Source organism: Danio rerio, chromosome 13, assembly GCF_049306965.1.
Source record: "Danio rerio strain Tuebingen ecotype United States chromosome 13, GRCz12tu, whole genome shotgun sequence".
Taxonomy (NCBI): Eukaryota; Metazoa; Chordata; class Actinopteri; order Cypriniformes; family Danionidae; genus Danio; species Danio rerio.
The window spans coordinates 48,727,123-48,740,827 of record NC_133188.1 but is presented as its reverse complement, the minus strand read 5'-3'; the positions used below and the strand labels follow the sequence as shown (position 1 = coordinate 48,740,827).

Here is a 13,705-nt window from a genome sequence, read left to right as displayed (position 1 = left end):
TCACCAGTAGTAATAGTCAAAATGCAAAAATAAATTAGTTATATATAACAAAAACGTATGCAGAGTTTGAGAGAAGACAAAAGTGGTTATTATAGTCAGGGACAATATTTGCATTTTGGCACACGGCTCTTAGAGGGCATGTAAATCTGTTAACAATATCATTCGCTGTGTTATTTTTCCTCAGATATCACTCTGTGTTTCTGTAAATAAAGGAGTGTACATGCATACATTAGTGTGCGTGTCTGTGTATGTGCGTGCAAAACACCTGCCAGGTGTGTCAACTATTAAATAATGCACGCCACACCCATACATATAAGTATAGTTCTGTATATTAGAGATGATATTGATATCAAATTCATAGATTTAAATGTTTACTCTCAATAGGGCCTTCTAAGACTTTTTCTTCCCCATTCACTGATAAGAATCTTGCATGTGCGTGTGTTCTTCTCTTTTTTAATGGTAATCATCACACTAATGCTTTTAACACCCTTTCTGCTATCTATGCATCATGAGAATGTTTCTTCAAAGCAGCGCTAACGGCGAGTGGCAGCTTTCGTCACCAGTGACGCGCAGCATGAATGCAGCCAATATCGGACGGCAAATGAATGGAATGCGTTTGAAAAATGAACAGACAATTCATTACAGTCAAAATACACAGTCGAGCATGCAGAGCAGATTTAGCCATCGGATGTGTGTGAGCTGCTGTTTTAGCCCTGAGTCTTTGATGATGAAACTTATTGTGTTGTTTCTCTTAGTTTTACCTCGCTTTTATAATTGTCTCTATATTTTACTCTTCTAAATGTACTACACCCTGGTCAGTCTTGTAGCTGTTTTTAAATGTGCTTTATAAATAAATGAACTTGAACATGATCCTAGAACTAATAAAAAACCCGTCTTTAAGGATATAAAGGACTGTAAATATATTTGTAAATTAGTAGTTTTCCATATTTTAGTGATTCAGGTATTTAGTTTTCCTGTTTATTTATGCTTTTGAATGGCATTATGGGATATTAATCTTTTTTCCAACAACTTTTAACCTTCAAAAGTTGAAAAAGGTGACTTTTATTAACATTCTTAATAAAGTAATATATTATATTAATATTAATAAAGTATAAATTATATATATATATATATATATATATATATATATATATATATATATATATATATATATATATATATATATATATATATATATATTTTAAAGTAATATATTGTCTGGGTTGATGTTGTATATCACGCTACAAAACCTTAATAAACTGACAGTACATTTTCCAACATAGGCTCATTCTGAAAAAGTAGCCCTATATACAATTCTGGAGATCACAAATTATGTAATCAGAAGTACATATAGCTGCATTTCGTCTTTAAAACAAACGCTACGGGGAGGTATGATGCCCTTTTCACACTAGCAGCTGACCGCTTACCTCTGCATGGTTGGCTTTCCCGCTATAACCAGATTGTCCAGTGGCTTGCAGCGTACGTTGGTAAACTTAAGACGCAGAAAGGAGTTGACAGCGACGATAGGGTTTAAATCTGGCAAAGAACGGTTCCAGAAAGCAGATAAAAAAATTTTAAAAGCCAAAAAATTAAACAAACAAGTAAATAGCTAGGTGAGAATGTGGTAAAATCTGAAAACGTGGTGAACGTGTTTTTTTCTGGATTGCTTTTCAAAACACTGTTGGTTGGGCTTAGGGAAGTAAATGGGCTCAGGTCAGTTGGTGCATTTTAAAACACTAGCGGTTGAGTTTAGGAAAGAGAGTGATCGGACAATTGTATGGTCAGTCAGTCGGCAGCGGCCTCTGGTGGATTTAAGTGAGAAGAGCAGGCGTGAATGGCACTCACGAGAGAAATTTGAGATCTGAAAAAGCATACACAGCGGTGGATTTGCAAAAAAACAGCAAAAAACATCTGCTGGGACGTATTTGGCGCTCTCTAGAAACGTTTATTGGTGTACGTATCCATAATGAGCCTGGGTTAACATTTTCTGTTATATTATTGACTTATTTCTCTATATATGTTATTTCTTATATATTATATTATTCAAACAACTAAAATGTAAATAAAAGTAGGGACGTCCTGACCAGTTTTTTTGTTGCCCTCGAGTCTGAGTCATTTGATTTAGAGTATCTATTGATACCGAAACCTGATCCGATACTTCTATAATACTTAAAAAGAATAAAGAAGAGCGAAGAAACCTTATTTTTTATTTAATTCACCTTATTTTAACATTCAACAACTCTGTTAACAAACAGAGAATTTCTGTAAGGTAGTTTGCACAATCATGTAATAAATAACATCAATTCTTCACTTTTGGACTTTGGCGCAACAGTAAATAAAAAAATAAAATTAATACAAAAACAAATAGCACCTCAACCTAAAATACCTGGCAGGCATTCCCAAGTTTACATATCTCACAGTTTGCTATGGCAATGTTGTCATCATTAACTTTATAATACCTCCAGACTGCAGACATACTCGTGCTTTTCGCTTTAAGCTGCCTCCGTGTTTTACTTTGCCAGCATTTAGCCAATAGCGTCTCTGCAACAAAGTGATGCAACAAAGTGATGTCATGCCGCATACGTTGCTGTTTCTGTGTGAAGACAAGAAAGAGGTCTAACTCTGTGCCTCTGCATAACTATAGATGTGTTAAAAATATTGAGAATATATATTCGAGTCCTGATCGGGAGGTAACGTCTGACTTTGATCGAGTCTGAAACTAGGTGGTCGGCCTAGATTTCCAATCACGTGATCAGATCTGGACATCCCTGAATAAAAGTCAATTTGTTAATCTGTAGAGTTGAATTTTCAACAGCAGAAGTTGACAGAGCGGAGATCAACATCCCATAAGGCAATTAAATCAACGGAAAACACTTGTAAATCACTAAATACGGAAACTGTTCATTTCCAGATATTCTTTATAGTGTATGCTCTTATTATCTGCAGCTCCGGGTCATATTTTCTTTTCTTTGAGGGATAATGGCTGACAAAAGAGGGGGTATCTTCACCCACACACACACACACACACACAAACACACACTTGCACACACATGCAATGTCTCCATCCTTCATCTTCTGTTTGTGATCTTCTTTGTTTATTCTTTAAGCCGGCAGACAGCATTAGCAACTTTAAAGACTTTAATTGAATAAAGCAGTATATAAAGCACCTCACAGTCCATGATAAACATCTGAGTAGGAGAGAGAGGCAGACAGAAAGAGGAGGGAGGAGTGTTACGGGAATATTATAGTGAATCATCTGTTTATTTTTCTGCCATTTTTAACAGTGAGGAAAATTCTGCAAATAGCCTAATTGAAGAAGCAAGATGTGCCCAGACTTCCAGTAACACACACACACACACACACACACACACACACACACACACACACATACACCAAACTTGTAGGAAAAAAGATAATTTTTCTCTGTCTGGCCATAGTGTTTCAACATTTTATACGGGTCATATCATGAGGAATCAATTTATCCTTGATCTTTTGAGATAAAAGGGCTGCATTGTGCACGGAGAACTGTAGCTTTCTAATTTTCTGAAACTTTCTAACACGTCTGCCTTCGCACTTCCACAACTGACGTCAAACTGATTCTTATGGCAATGAACGGCACACATCAAAGATTGCCTGTTTGATTTTCTGAAACCTCACTCAACCAGAGATGGTGATAAAGAGGAAGTAAAATCTATTCTTTTTTTTCTACAAATATGAGATCTGAAAGATAGCTTTAGTGAGAAACTCTACGAAAGGAAGAATCTCAAAATAAGAAACGGCTTAATGTTGAATTTCAGTTTTTAAAATCACTTCAGAGTGAGTAAATGGTGAGTTTTGGGGTGAACTGTCTCTTTAAAGGGCTCGTATTTTACCCCTTTTTTAAGATTTAAGATAAGTCTTTTGTGTCTCCAAAATGTGTCTGTAAAGTTTCAGCTCAAAACACCCTATAGATTATTTAATATACCTGAATATTAGAATATTCTGCCCTGAACAAAATGTAGCTGTTTTTGTTGCCTGCGCCTTTAATGATAGTTCTCCTCAACCACCATTCAAACGTGCCAGTCAAAGTGTGCCTCAATCTCCCTCTCAGCTGCGTCAGATAAACAGTACAGTGACAGACATGAAGGAAGCAAATCTCTCGTAACATTTGTTAGTTTTGGATGTAATTCAAGCCTTTCTGCAATGATGAGTCACACACAATGTCGTTACAAAGTTTACACCAACATACACACACAGCATGCACGTTTAACTTTGCACTGTTTTTGCATGACAAATGTGACAGGATACACATTAATATACGCTGCTGTATGGATATCCGTTATGTAACTGTACAAAATAAACCTGATTTAATGTCCACAAACCGGGATTGAAGCGTCTTCTTTTATAATTGTGCTGACACGCGACTGTGCTGATAAAGGCGGTAAAATCGCTGTAATTCATTACAAACATGCACTGTTTTAAAAACATTTTAAACTTGTTCAACTCATTCTTGAACTCATTTGATGATGACTGATGATCACAGAGAGCTGAACAGATCTTTTAATCCCAGTTTTACGCGTTACTACAGAGACATGTTAATACGTGGCTGTTGCGGAAACCGCAATCATACGTCATGTTGTCAAAATGGGAGGGATTTGGATCCTATTTTTAATGTTAGGAAATTTAAAAAGACGCTTATTGTCTTTATATCACCCCAATATGACTGTGAACACGCTATATCTACACACAGTTTTGTTCAAACAGCTTACAAACGATGATTTTCAGCTTGGGTGCCCTTTAATTATATAAGTAGACTTCAAAGGAACGTAAATAAAAACAAATTATTTATATATATATATACACAGTTGAGGTCAGAATTATTAGCCCCCTTTTGAATTTTTTTTTAATAATCTACAGAACAAACCATTGTTATACAACAACTTGCCTAATTACCCTAACCTACCTAGTTCACCTTATTAAGCCTTTAAATGTCACTTTAAGCTGTATAGAAGTGTCTTGAAAAATATCTAGTAAAATATTATTTACTGTCATGGCAAAGATAAAATAAATCAGTTTTTAGAAATCATTTATTAAAACTATTATGCTTAGAAATGTGCTGAAACAATCTTCCCTCTGTTAAACTGAAATTGTGGAAAATAAATAAACGGGCCCTAATAATTCAGGAGGGCTAATAATTCTGACTTCAACTGTGTGTGTGTGTGTGTGTGTTTATATATATATATATATATATATATATATATATATATATATATATATATATATATATATATATATATATATATATATATATATATATATATTGCCGCAATAAATCTATTAGCAAAGTAGTAGTAAAATCAAATCTCTTGTTTTTTTTCTACAAATATGAGATTTTAAAAAATAGTATTAGTGAGAAACTCTATTAAAGGAAGAATTCAAAAATTATAAATGCCTTAAAGTCTTTCTCTACCACATATTTTCATTTTTATTCACTTTTTAGTTTTAGGAACCACTTCAGAATGAGTAAACGGTGATTTTTTAGTGTGAACTGTCCCTTTAATAACATTATAAGTGGACATCAGAGAAAATTAAATAAAATATACATAACTTCACACTTTATTTTGAGGTACAATTTTTTGATTGATTGATTTGATTGAAATACAAGATATTTTTCTACAAATATGACATTTGTAAGATGTATTAGTAAGATAGTATTAGTGAGAAACTGTCAAAGGAAAAATCTTAATATTAGAAACATGAATTTAACAGTTTTTTTTTTTCGATTACATAACTCTTTTAACTTTTGGAACTACTTCAGAGTGATTAAGTTGTGAATAAATGTTCATTTTGGGGCAAACTGTCCCTTTAATAACATTATTTACATTAACACTATGTAAATAAAAAATATAACTTATTTATATATAATTTGGCCACACTTTTTTTTAAGGTACAATTCATGCTATTCATAAACTAATTACTAAGACTTTAAGTTCAATAAAGTAATTCGATTAGCACTGTGGAAGTTCATATCTTATAAGTACTGATAAACAGTTAATATCTGAATAATAGGTATGTAATTATGCAATAGTTAATACTGTGAATTCTCACTTAAAATAAAATGTTGCAAATAATTTACATTTATTTATTAAAGTTGTAATAAATTACTATTGTTGAAAAATAATATGGTTGAGTTGTGCGTTGGAGTTATGTATAGAATACACGGTGCAGGTTATGTACACACCTACGTGTCTGTTTATGTCCTCAATTAGACAGTTAAATAAATATGTGTGTCCGTGAGTGTGTGTGTGTGAACTATAAGACTGAAACCCATTCTGCATGACACATATATCTCAGTTCTCACACTCCTGCAAAGCTGCAGTTGCGTCAAATCCTGTCACACGCACACAAACGTGTAGGCGCATTCGTTTTAAAGTCAAGGGTCCCTTCCTGCCCTTCAACACCTCTCGCAATTCTCATCAGAACACCTCAGCCCCTTTTCTGTCTCATCTCCTCCCTAATTTCCACTCCATCCTCCAGAATAATCTCTAATAAAGCCTTCAGACAGTTAAAGACCCGGCTGGAATTCCTCACAGTTGCGTTTTAGTTTCATTAGCTTGGCACGGGGGAATACGCTCCTAAATCACGCTCTTAACACAAAGTGCGCTCTTTCTTTTGTCCTATAAACTCCGAGCATTGGATTTCAGAACTTTCCAGTTGCATCTAGCCAGCGGAGAGCAGGACAGCTTGGTTAGATGCATGTTTGCTTGCAGTAGTCGAACGCATGTCGCATCAATCTGGGTCAGAAAGGTTTCTTGGTTTGAATTACAACTAGGTCAACCAAAACCAAACCAAACGCCAAACCGCTCATATGCAGGTGCATGCACACTTCAATGCAGTAGCACTGACATAAACACTAGCAGCAGAAACATTTCGAAGCACCTACTCATTCTTCATTATGACTGTTTTACGCTTTTTAGAGATGAATAAAGTCATCAAGTTGACTTATGTTGATTTAAAAAGTGCCCACATCCAAAAACATGCACAGTTGAAGACAAAATTAGTATGTCAAATTCTTTTTCTAATATTTCCCAAGGGAAGTTCGACAGACAACTTATTTAATTTTAACAACATTTACATTTATTCATCATTTATTTAGTCTTTGCATGATGACAACACATAATACAGGGTGTCCTTGGGGTCTTAAACAGTATTGAAAGTTGTTAAATCAACTTAGAGAAATTTAAGGACTTTAAAAAGTCTTAAATGCTGTTACAAGGTATTAAATGTTGCACCATTTTGATTACACAGTTGTATAACAATAATTTTAGTTGTTTGCTAAATGTAGTTTATGAAATTGATAAAATCCTGCTATACCTGATGTCACACTGCTTTCTTTACTGCAGCAACGAAGGCAGCACCATTATTTTTGCTGTTCTATAGGCGACCCCTTCTGGATTACATTTTTATAAAGTATATTTGAATAATGTTTTAGTTTAGGATTAGTTTCTTACAATCCATGTTTAGTGAATATATTTAAAATGTGGTTTGAAACGTTACACGCTTTGTGTCAGCCTTTTTAATTTAATAAATGTGCATTTTTGGAGCTTTGGTGTTGCCGCCTTTGATGAATATTTTATTTGCACCTTTTGTGTTTTTTGCTTAGCACCCAGTAAAGAGGGATGTGCGTGCTTTTATATAGTTTTTCTTTATATTTAAGATGTTGTCAATGTCACCGGTTCAAACGAAGTGGCGATGAGGTCTTAAAATGTATGAAAAGAGTGTTAAAAAGTGTCTTAAAAGGTATTGAATTTAACTTACTGAATCCTGTATATACCCTGTAAAATTTTACTTGTTTATACTTGTTTAGTTTTTATTTTTTTGCATTATTTTGGCATTTCTGTGTTGAGTTTGCATGTTCTATTCGTGTTGGCGTGGGTTTCCTCTGGTTGCTTCAGTTTTCCTTACAGTTCAAAGACATGCGCTATATAGGTGAATTGGGTAAACTAAATTGGCCTTTAGTGTATGAGTGTGTGTGTGAATGTGAGAGTGTTTGGGTGTTTCCCAGTACTGGATTGCAGCTGGAAGGGTATCCGCTTCATAAAACATATGCCGAAATAGTTGTCGGTTAATTCCGCTGCGGCGACCCCTGGTAAATAAGGGACTAAGCCGAAGGAAAATGAATGAATGTATTCAGCTTATAGTGTAATTTAAGGTTAAGGTAACTTGGTAAGTTAAGCAAAATATTAGACAACAGTGGTTTGTTCTGTATACAGTTGAAAATAAATAAATAAATAAATAATTGGGGACTAATAATATTGACCTTTTTTATTAAAAACTAAAAATTATTCCAGCCATTTTCATTTAGTCGTATAGCTGACTCTTTTGTCCAAATTGACTTACAATTGAGGAGGCATTCAGTGATTCAATAAGAAGAGGCAATACACACAAATGCTAACTGTACACAGGAACTGTTTGTGCTCAGAGATTTATTGCTAGAGTGAGGGGGGAGTGTGCTTTTAATAGAGAGAGAACAGTGATTCTACAGGTGGTTTGTCAAGCCCACTCACCTGTGTGAAACACAGGTCAAGATTTTCTCCATAAAAAAGAAAACATATACAGTTGAAGTCTGAATTATTAGCCCCCCTGTTTATTTTTCCCCCCAATTTCTGTTTAAGGGAAAGAAGATTTTTTTAAACACATTTCTGAACATAATATTTTTTAATAACTAATATCCAATAACTAATTTATTTTATTTTTGCCATGATGATAGGATATAATATTTGACTAGATAGTTCTAAAGATTCAGCTTAAAGTGACATTTAAAGGCTTAACTAGGTTAGTTAGTCAAGTTAGGGTAATTAGGTATGGTATTACAATGGTTTGTTCTGTAGACAATCCAAAAAAATATAGCTTAAGGGGGCTAATAATATTGATCTTAAAATGGATTTTAAAAATTAAAAACTTATTTTATTCTAGCTGAAATAAAACAAATAAAACTTTCTCCAGAAGAAACAATATTATTAGACATACCATGAAAATTTCCCTTGCTCTGTTAAACATCATTTGGAAAATATTTAAAAAAGAATATAAAAAGTGAATAATTTGCCTTCAACTATTATTCCTCACAAAAAGAAAAAAAGTGAAAAAGCACATATGCACTGTTATACACTCTTTTCGTGCATTTTTTCTGCATTAAACCTGCACAGGAAAAGCAAAAAGGGTGTAACATCACAGACAGAAAACACACACACAAAGCGGTGACTGCCTGTGGCTCACGTATTGTCTGATGGATATGGGCACTATTGAAGGGTCTTCTTTGTCTCACCTGCTCCAACTTGCCCTGGAGAATGAATCAAGGATCAGAGATAATAATAAAGGAGACTCTTTATTCCCTCACCAATGGCAGCAGTGGAATTGTTTATAGGGATTTCGCATGAAACGTACTGAGAAAATGCTGTAACAGGGTCACAATAATGACAGATCATGGCTAAACCACTACATCAATGAATGTGTTTTCATTTAATTTGTTGGTAATCGTATAAATATGGGTAGCTTTCAAGTACTTCTCAAATAGGTAAACATTTCTTCAAGGCCTAATTTTGGGTTTGATTAAAGAAAGCGTGTTATTGTTGCTAAAGATATCTAGAAATTAATTGAACGATTATTATTCTTTTATTAACACCAACAACACAATGTACAGTTATGGAAAAATTATCCATTTCTCTAGATTTAAGATTTAGAATTATGAGATTAAAACTTTGGGTATATTTTGCAAACTACTGACAACATTTCTTCCAAACTTACAACGAGAATGTTGCTATTCATTAATTTTCCCTCAGCTTAGTCAGAAATTTATCAGAGGTCGTCACAGCAGAATGAACCGCCAACTATTCCAGCGTATGTTTTACACACACTGTAAAAAATAAATCCGTAAAATTTACTGTAAAAAAACGGCAGATGTGGTTGCCAGTACTTTACCGTTAAAAACACGGTACAAACCGTAAAAGTAATTTCTCATTTTTACGGTAAACTACCGTATTTTATTAATTTATAGAGGTAATATGTCTGTATTTTGAATGACCAACATCTACACATCTTTTGTTACACAGTTAGACACGTTAGCACTCCCACATGCAGGTGGTGATGAGAAAGTTACATAATGAGCCGATGCTCATCACAATCAACTTCTTTTCAAAAGAAAAGAGTATCAACATATAGACGGTGCTCAGTGTCATTCACACAGCTACTAAACACCAGTGTGGTAACACGCATAAAATTAAAGTCATGAAATAAACATTGTTTATCAACATTAGACGTAACTTAAATCTCTAATGTACATAACTGATGGGGAAACAACTAAAAAGATCCATATCAATGTCAATAAAATGCATAAAAAGTGATGTGCCATGCAGGGAATTCTGGGAAAGTAAATTTACGGTTATTCGCCGTATATTTTAAGGAAACATATCATTAACCAGTTTACAGATTTGTACTGTAGCATTTTTACAGTTTTTTACCGTTGAAATCATGGCCATTTTTTACAGTGCAGCGAATGCCCTTCCAGCCTCAACCCAGAACTGGGAAACACCCATACACTCTCACATTCATACACTACGGCCAATTTAGTTCATTAAACTTACCTATAGCACATGTCTTTGGACTGTGGGGAAAACTAGAAATCCCACACAGAAATGCCAACTGGTCTAGCCGAGACTCAATGGTTTCTACAGCTTTAAGTTGATGACATAAAACGCTTAAGCTGTCCCAAAAAACTCAGGAAATGTGTTGTTTCAGCTAATTTTAAATTAGTTATTTGAACAAGCAGCAAACATATTGTTTTTATAAAATAATAATATTTTATAAATAAAATAAATATGAACATTTTACTCAAACACACACTTAATAAATGCAGCAAAAATGGAGAATTATTTAAGCTAGCTCTTAATATTTTCCATATCCGAGGAATAATATATAAGACCAAATGTTTTGGCACATATCCAAATGTTCAGTCCCATATGTTTACATTCACTTAAGACATAACCGACAGTATTTACATTAAAACCTCGCCAAGACTGGCATTTTCGACCGCATTCACACACATGCTCCTCTCTGAACGCAGCTGTCTATCATTGCAAATTGAGCTGAATACTACTACTGGTGCTTTTTTTATAACAACATTGGCTTGCTAAACCCAATAACTATTGATATCCTTAATATTTGGTCTGCAAAAACAAAAGTCTGCAAAAGAGTGCAGAGTTTTGGAGGTTGAATGGAGGCTCTGTTCAGGATTTCAGTTTACCGCCCAACACTCTTCACTGGCACAAACCCACTTCCTGTCATGGGCCGACAGGATTGGTCACGCACGGCTCTGACATCACAATGACTCTCAGATGGACAGAGAGCGAGTGTGCGAGGGCTTCGAAAAAAGGAAAAACAGGTGCAGCGATCAAGAGCAGATGTAGAAACGTCTCCAGCGTTCGTTATTACCGAAGCACACTTTCATTTGAGGCCTCGGTTTCCACACCTGACGTATACGCAAACTCACTCCCACCAACTGCCAACTGCAGCCGAGGAGAGAGAGAAAGGCAGGTGGAGCGATGCCTTATTCAACATATCGGCTCGTATAAAACTGCTTTGCAAGGCATTTTGAGAGCCGCTGAACAAATTCAGATATCTCACATCCTCAGATGGGGATGCAAATGCTTGTTTGCATTTTGGGAGACCTGGGGTTTTTTGTGTTTACAGAGATAGAGAGTTGACATACATCGGTTGCAGGATCCAATAAAATCAGTTTGTTTTTTTTACATGTAATCTTTTTAGGTTTAATAGCTTTGTTTAATTGTAATTTTATTGGTTAAAATACTGGTAAGTGATACAAAAGATACAAAGAAATCTGTTTTTCAGGTTTAACATTTTTGTTTAATTTCAGTATTATTTGTTAAATACTGATTAGTGTAATAAATGAATGTGTCTAATTAGTTTTTGTGTGTGTGTGTGTGTGTGTGTGTGTTTATAAGATACAGAGTTGGAATATATTAGGTGCAGGATCCGATTAAGTCCCTTTTTTTTAATTATTAACTATTTTCGGGTTTAATAGCTTTGTTTAATTGTAATATTATTGGTTAAAATACAGGTTAGGAATAAAAATTAACATTAGTCTAATTAGTTTGTGTGTGTGTTTGTGTTTATAAGGTATTGTTTATCAGATTTATTTTATCTTTGCAATGATGACAGTAAATAATATTTGACTAGATATTTTTCAAGACACTTGTCTTAAAAGACACTGTAGCTTAAAGTGACATTTAAATGCTTAACTAGGTTAATTAGGTAGGTTAGGGTAATTAGGCATGTTTTTGTATAACAATAATTTGTTCTGTAGACTATCAAAAATTTATAGACCATTTTGAGGCATGTAAACAATAACGATGGTCCTGACATATTTCCTGTTTTACATTTTAAATTTCCATAGCTTCTGAGAGTCCAAATAGTTCAGCTTATTAATAAATAACGTTACGATCGCTGTTATAACATCAAGTTATGATTGAATCGCCTCTTGTAACCGATATGAAATAGTTTGACAACAAGCAGGAAATGGTGTTGGGCCAATGACATTACCATGTTGAAATAGTCTATAGCTTCAGGGGGCTGATAATTTTGTCCTTAAAATGGTGTCTAAAAATTAAAAACTGCTTTTATACTAGCCAAAATAACACAAATTAGACTTTCACCAGAAGAAAAAAATATTATCAGACATGCTGTGAAAATTTCCTTGCTCTGTTAAACATAATTTGGGAAATATTTAAAAAAGAAAAAAAATTCAAAGTGGGGATTTTTTTATTTTATTTTTTTATTTATTTATTTATTTATTTATTTATTTATTTATTTATTTATTTATTTATTTATTTATTATTATTATTATTATTATTATTATTATTATAAAAATAATAATAATAGTAATAATAATTATGATAATGATAATAATAATTATTATTACTATTAATTATTATTTTATAACAATTATCGTTATTATTACCATTATTATCAGAATTATTATTAGTGCATTACTGCTCAACAGTAATATATTTCTGTCACAATTATACATTTTTCTCCTCATATTATTTGTTTGTTTGTGTATTTGTTCATTTATTTATTTATTTTTATGGGTTGCTGTGTAAGTTGTGATGTGCATATGGCACGAGGATAGTTTTTCAGGAATAAAATGGTAACATGGCTTACATAAATCATAACAATTGCATAGCAGTTTCTTATTTAGGCAAATATTAATTGTACTTTCACTTTTTTATTGCATTATAATTACCTGTAAATGGAGCATTAAAGCTAATTAATCTGTGGTGGATCATTTCATCCCAAAATGTTTAAGTATGCACATTAATTCTGCAAGACTGCTTTTAGAAACAAATTAAAGTAATTACACTAGAACATTATGTGAACATTACAAAGCCCTGAATATTCACCACTTATTGTGTGTTGGTTTAATATTTCAGCCAATTACATTTTAGACGTTTTAAGCTACTATTAAGACTCTTTTTACCACATTATACATTATTTTTGTTCAATTTCACTCAAAACATGCCAGGAAATGTTACACAGTCCACCAAGATCATGTTTATTTTTAAACATCACCAAAACTCCTTCAATTAGTCTTGCTGAAGCTTGGTTTACTCTCAGTCTGCGCGGATCAATTTCACAATGTTATCAAGTGCCT

The 13,705-nt window shown here is 33.5% G+C and overlaps 1 protein-coding gene and 1 long non-coding RNA gene across 19 annotated transcripts in view; one reads left to right on the top strand and one right to left on the bottom strand.

Moving 5' to 3' along the window:
* runx3 (RUNX family transcription factor 3) overlaps window positions 1-13,705 on the top strand; it is a 269,009-nt gene that overhangs the window by 216,878 nt on the left and 38,426 nt on the right.
* On the bottom strand, window positions 7,387-12,780 carry LOC141377065 (uncharacterized). Its single transcript, XR_012388925.1, has 3 exons — window positions 12,001-12,780; window positions 10,568-11,950; window positions 7,387-7,939 (listed from the first exon to the last, which is right to left on the bottom strand). It is a non-coding gene; the product is annotated as an uncharacterized lncRNA (long non-coding RNA).